Source organism: Anomaloglossus baeobatrachus, chromosome 11 (genome assembly GCF_048569485.1).
Source record: "Anomaloglossus baeobatrachus isolate aAnoBae1 chromosome 11, aAnoBae1.hap1, whole genome shotgun sequence".
Taxonomy (NCBI): domain Eukaryota; kingdom Metazoa; phylum Chordata; class Amphibia; order Anura; family Aromobatidae; genus Anomaloglossus; species Anomaloglossus baeobatrachus.
Window position 1 is genome coordinate 17,615,174 of NC_134363.1, and position 6,537 is coordinate 17,621,710.

Here is a 6,537-nt window from a genome sequence, read left to right on the forward strand (position 1 = left end):
GTTGCGTGTAAAGCCCGCTTTACTCTAGTCCAGTTGGATAATTCCTGGAAATGAACAAGAAAGATGTAAACAATATCATTTCAAGTTAACTAATTATGTCAGCCCTTCAGAATGGGGGCAAAATCCATATCTTAATTTTTGATTGACATAATTTTTACTACAGGTTTATTTTTCAGTTCCTAATCATGCATTTTAGCCCATATAAATACCCCAAATTTTCAAAAGATCAGTTGGAAAAAGTATCTTACTTCAGTTAATCTTCTACTTGGGAATAAGGGATACTTTACACGTTGCGACATCGCTAGCATCGGCTAGTGATGCCGAGAGCGATAGCACCCGCCCCCGTCGCACATGTGATATGTGGTGATTGCTGCCGTAGCGAACATTATCGCTACGACAGCTTCACACGCACATACCTGCTCAGTGACGTCGCTGTGACTGCCGAACTATCCGACCTTCAAGGGGGAGGTGCGTTCGGTGTCACAGCAACGTCACCGTGACGTCCCTAATCGGCCGGCCAACAGAAGCGGAGGGGTGGAGATGAGCGGGACGTAACATCCCGCCCACCTCCTTCCTTCCGCATACCCGGTGAAAGCATGTAGGAGATGTTCCTCGCTCCCGCGGGTTTACACACAGTGATGTGTGCTGCCGCAGGAGCGACAAACAACATCGTACCTGCGGTCGACCTGACTTTATGAAAATGACCGACGCTACACAGATCACCAATTTTCGATGCTTTTGTGATTGTTTATCAGTGCATCTAGGATTAACACGTTGCGATGTTGTTACTGGCGACGCATGTGCGTCACTAACGACGTGACCCCAACGATATTTCGGAAGCGATGTCGCAACGTGTAAAGCACCCCTCAGAACAGAATTCCTCTAATTAATCACCAATCTTCAAGAAAAAAACAAGTCATGTTACTATTCCTAATACAATTTTGCAGATATTCTTTGAGGAGAATTTGCCTTTCTTCACTCACTTGTATTGGACCTATTGGCTGAGGAGCTGCACAAATATAAAGGCTTAGAGGATAAATAACCAAGGTGAAGAAAAGTGGTAGTAGAGGACAATCCTGACGTGTTCCTCTTGATTAATGCTGTGTGGACCTGAAGAGTAAAAGCCTGGGTCCGCACTGTTTGAAAGGTACCCAGGTGGCGGACCCGGGCCCTGGATTCTCAGGAAACTCTGGCTAATGATCTGGATCTGGCACCCAGGAAATAAAAAAGAATAACGGAAAAGTAAAGAGAAAAGTAATAAAGCAAGTGTGCTGTACTTACTGAGGCTCCAGTACGGCTATAACTGTTCCTGCGGCTACCTATTCACTTCCAGGGTAACACATTATACGCATATGCAATGCTTTTCCCGCTCATCTGCGTTTATGATTGGTTGCAGTCATATGCACCTACCCCCCTTAAGTGACAGCCTGTCTGACACTTCTAATCACAGACCCGGTCTACGGGTCTACATCATACAGTAAAAATAAATAAATTAAAAAAATGATGTAGGGTCCCCCCAAATTATGATACCCAACACAGATAAAGACCATGGCTACAAGCGGCAGCCCCCAGCTTGCAATTTTCTTGGCTGTGTATCAAAATAAAAACTGCATGTAGCATTTTCTATTATTATTTAAATAAATAATAATTAAAAAAAAAAGTGTGCAGTCCCTTCAATTTTATTACCCAGCCAAGATAAAGTCGACAGCTGTGGGCTCTTATTCTCAGGCTGGGGAGACCCATGGTTATTGGGAGCCCCCCAGCCTAAAATTAGCAGCCTGCAGCCACCCAGAATTGTCCCATCTATTAGATGTGACAATCCTAGTGCTTTATCAAGGCTCTTCCGAATTGCCCTTGTGTGGTGGCATCAGGGTAAAATCAGGGGTTAATGACAGCCCACATCTTCTACTAAACCTTTTATTAGTAATGGGTTGTGTCTATGAGACCCCCATTACTAATCTGTAAAGTAAATAAACACAAACACTGAAAAAATTCTTTATTTGAACTAAAAGACAAAAAAACACTCTCTTTCACTACTTTATTAACCCCCAAAACACTCCTCCAGGTCCAACGATATCCACACGAAGTCCCATGCCAATTCCAGCTCTGCTACATCTGAAGCTCACAGTAAGTGCCATAGAACAAGACTGCCCATTGTGAGGTTCAGGCATAGACTGAGTTAGCCCCGCAATCGGTGCTGATGTCACTCAGGTTAGTTGTGGTCAAAGCTGGAGGCTTCCACAGTCCTCCACCTGTCATCACAGGTAATCTGATCCCAGGTGACCTCAATGAAGGTGCTATATGGTGACATCATACAATGTGGGAACATCATACTTTGTTGATACTTTGAAGGCATCATATTTTGTTGAGAGCTGTTGATCAAGATACAACTGACTGGTGCAATGTTATTTAATACTTTATATATAAACTTAATAAGAAGCAGTAAATTATATGGTTTTGATTTTTGCTGCTGTAAAAATATTAGAACTTTAATTTAGATTGATATCTTCATTAATGTATATGGAAATATTATTTGTCTATCAAATTATAAAATTTCTTGGTTTATTTAGAAGTTCAAGGAATTTTAAAGGATATATTTTGTTTATTTAAAATATTATTATTAATACTACACCAGGTATTAAACTCTGTATTTGCTTTTATGTAAATGGACTGCAAGTGTAGAGCGATCTGCCCTGCACTTGCAGCTCCTCATCCTCTTTTCTTCTTTCACCATCCAACACCAGCTTCTAATCACTAAATGTCAGATAACTTTTATCTGAGTCGGAACGCTTCCATTCTCTGGGCTGCTGATGTGGAAAACCAACATCTGGCCCTCTAAACATCATCAGGACTTGATTGCACATAGATATGATGGTGCCTAATGTAGTGGCCCGGTCCAGATTGTGTCTGTTTTTTTAAGTACATTCACTTATATGTAATATTATGCTATATGTTATAAGTAAACCATTTTTCATTTGTTGTGTTCTAGCACCATCTACTGGTGAAAACTGCAAGAATCTGAAGTGTTCATTGGGTGTTATCCTATTGGCTAGTTCTTGGTCACATGGCTCAATAGGTGGAGCTACAGTTAGGTCCAGAAATATTTGGACAGTGACACAATTTTCGCGAGTTGGGCTCTGCATGTCACCACATTGGATTTGAAATGAAACCTCTACAACAGAATTCAAGTGCAGATTGTAACGTTTAATTTGAAGGTTTGAACAAAAATATCTGATAGAAATTGTAGGAATTGTACACATTTCTTTACAAACACTCCACATTTTAGGAGGTCAAAAGTAATTGGACAAATAAACCAAACCCAAAAAAAAACATTTTTCTTTTCAATATTTTGTTGCGAATCCTTTGGATGCAATCACTGCCTTAAGTCTGGGACCCATGGACATCACCAAACGCTGGGTTTCCTCCTTCTTAATGCTTTGCCAGACCTTTAAAGCCGCAGTCTTCAGGTCTTGCTTGTTTGTGGGTCTTTCCGTCTTAAATCTGGATTTGAGCAAGTGAAATGCATGCTCAATTGGGTTAAGATCTGGTGATTGACTTGGCCATTGCAGAATGTTCCACTTTTTTGCACTCATGAACTCCTGGGTAGCTTTGGCTGTATGCTTGGGGTCATTGTCCATCTGTACTATGAAGCGCCGTCCGATCAACTTTGCGGCATTTGGCTGAATCTGGGCTGAAAGTATATCCCGGTACACTTCAGAATTCATCCGGCTACTCTTGTCTGCTGTTATGTCATCAATAAACACAAGTGACCCAGTGCCATTGAAAGCCATGCATGCCCATGCCATCACGTTGCCTCCACCATGTTTTACAGAGGATGTGATGTGCCTTGGATCATGTGCCGTTCCCTTTCTTCTCCAAACTTTTTTCTTCCCATCATTCTGGTACAGGTTGATCTTGGTCTCATCTGTCCATAGAATACTTTTCCAGAACTGAGCTGGCTTCATGAGGTGTTTTTCAGCAAATTTAACTCTGGCCTGTCTATTTTTGCAATTGATGAATGGTTTGCATCTAGATGTGAACCCTTTGTATTTACTTTCATGGAGTCTTCTCTTTACTGTTGACTTAGAGACAGATACACCTACTTCACTGAGAGTGTTCTGGACTTCAGTTGATGTTGTGAACGGGTTCTTCTTCACCAAAGAAAGTATGCGGCGATCATCCACCACTGTTGTCATCCGTGGATGCCCAGGCCTTTTTGAGTTCCCAAGCTCACCAGTCAGTTCCTTTTTTCTCAGAATGTACCCGACTGTTGATTTTGCTACTCCAAGCATGTCTGCTATCTCTCTGATGGATTTTTTCTTTTTCTTCAGCCTCAGGATGTTCTGCTTCACCTCAATTGAGAGTTCCTTAGACCACATGTTGTCTGGTTACAGCAACAGCTTCCAAATGCAAAACCACACACCTGTAATCAACCCCAGACCTTTTAACTACTTCATTGATTACAGGTTAACGAGGGAGATGCCTTCAGAGTTAATTGCAGCCCTTAGAGTCCCTTGTCCAATTACTTTTGGTCCCTTGAAAAAGAGGAGGCTATGCATTACAGAGCTATGATTCCTAAACCCTTTCTCCGATTTGGATGTGAAAACTCTCATATTGCAGCTGGGAGTGTGCACTTTCAGCCCATATTATATATAGAATTGTATTTCTGAACATGTTTTTCTAAACAGCTAAAATAACAAAACTTGTGTCACTGTCCAAATATTTCTGGACCTAACTGTATTCTCCAGCCTCTGTCTGGAAAGAACTGGAATGTTCTGGTTCTGGCTGAATCTCCTCTGAGGGAAGATATTATGTGGAGTTTCTCTTCACCACAAGACTCCTGCTAGTCCCGAGCCCTAGAATTTCACCATATACTGACTTTTACAGCCAATATACTGAAGGCTTCCTGTCCTGAATCCTCACTGGCCAGATATACATTGTGCATGTCTTTAGACAGTAGGGCATACTGAGTATATACCAGACCCTACTGCACGCAGATTGGGAAAGTTTGAGGGTCTCCCACCCCACTGCAATATTAGTGGCTTTCATGCCATTGTCCACGCACCAGCCGTCCGGTCCCCGTAGCGCGCTGGGCGACTTTCTACATTTGCTTACATGTACTGCACGTGTCTGAACTAGCAGTGAAATTAACTCCAGGACTCCAGGTCTGTAAAATCTTATTATATCTACCCTCTAAACTCAAGAGACTCTGAACCTGCTTCTAAAGGCATACCAGTATTACATCTGAAGCAAATTGTGCTCTTAAAGCTACAGAACCCTAATTACACTTCAGCATTCAACACCAAGCTGTATTTGCTGTGGCCTACCCACAAAAGACCGTGAAACATACTGTATATTCTGTGTTGTTTTCCTTTGTTCCCGCTGTATTAAAGCAACTGTTATCCCCAAGACCGTGTCTGTGGACTGTCTATCAGCTGTGGATACTGTGTGGGGGTGGATAGCAGGGAACATCAGGGCCTTGTAGACCACCCAGGGAACATGGCCCCTGCACCCTTGTGCCAGAACAGCAACTGTGACATATAGAACATTTGAGGTCCTCTGTCCTTGGGCCCTTACACTAACAGCATTCATTCTACCAAACAGTGCACTGGAAAAAAATAAAACCTAAATCTGGTCAAATAGTAAAAGCAACGCAACTGCGCCATTGTTTTTTATTTTAGTTTTTTGCCTTACAAAGATTATTGTGAATTTATCCATGTCAATCAGCACAGGAGGACAGAGAAAGGAGGGACAGGAGGCACAGAATAGGATGTCGTTAGGACCAGACCGGACAATTTACATACTGGGCGGGAGATTTTATAAAAATGTTTTTAGGAGTTACAGGTGGGTCAGGGGATAACGTGCACCTTCATAGAATGCAGCACATGCGCTGCTAAAGTTGCTAGCTTTAAGGCCCCGTTACACACTACGATATATCGTGCGATCGCATGAGCGATTGCACCCGCCCCCGTTGTTTGTGCATCACGGGCAATTCGTTGCCCGTGGCGCACAATGGCGTTAACCCCCGTCACATGTACTTACCTCCCTAACGACGTCGCTGTGGGCGGCGAAAATCCTCTTCCTCAAGGGGGTGGGACGTTCGACATCACAGCGATGTCACACAGCAGCCGCCCAATAGAAGCGGAGGGGCGGAGATGAGCGGTCGGAACACCCCGCCCACCTACTTTATTCCTTATTGCCTGTGGGACGCAGGTAAGCTGTGTTCGTCGTTCCCGGGGTGTCACACGTAGCGATGTGTACTGCCTCAGGAACGACGAACAATCGGCACACAGAAGGAGGAACGACATTATGAAAATGAATGACGTGTCAACGAGCAATGATAAGGTGAGTATTTTTACTCTTTAACAGTCATTCAGAGGTGTCACACGCTACAACATCTCTAACGATGCCGGATGTGCGTCACAAATTTCTTGACTCTGATGACATATCGTTAGATATATCGTAGCGTGTGACGGGGCCTTTAGTTTAGTAGGCCAAAATCTGGTGACAGGTTCATAGAATCATAGAATAATAGAG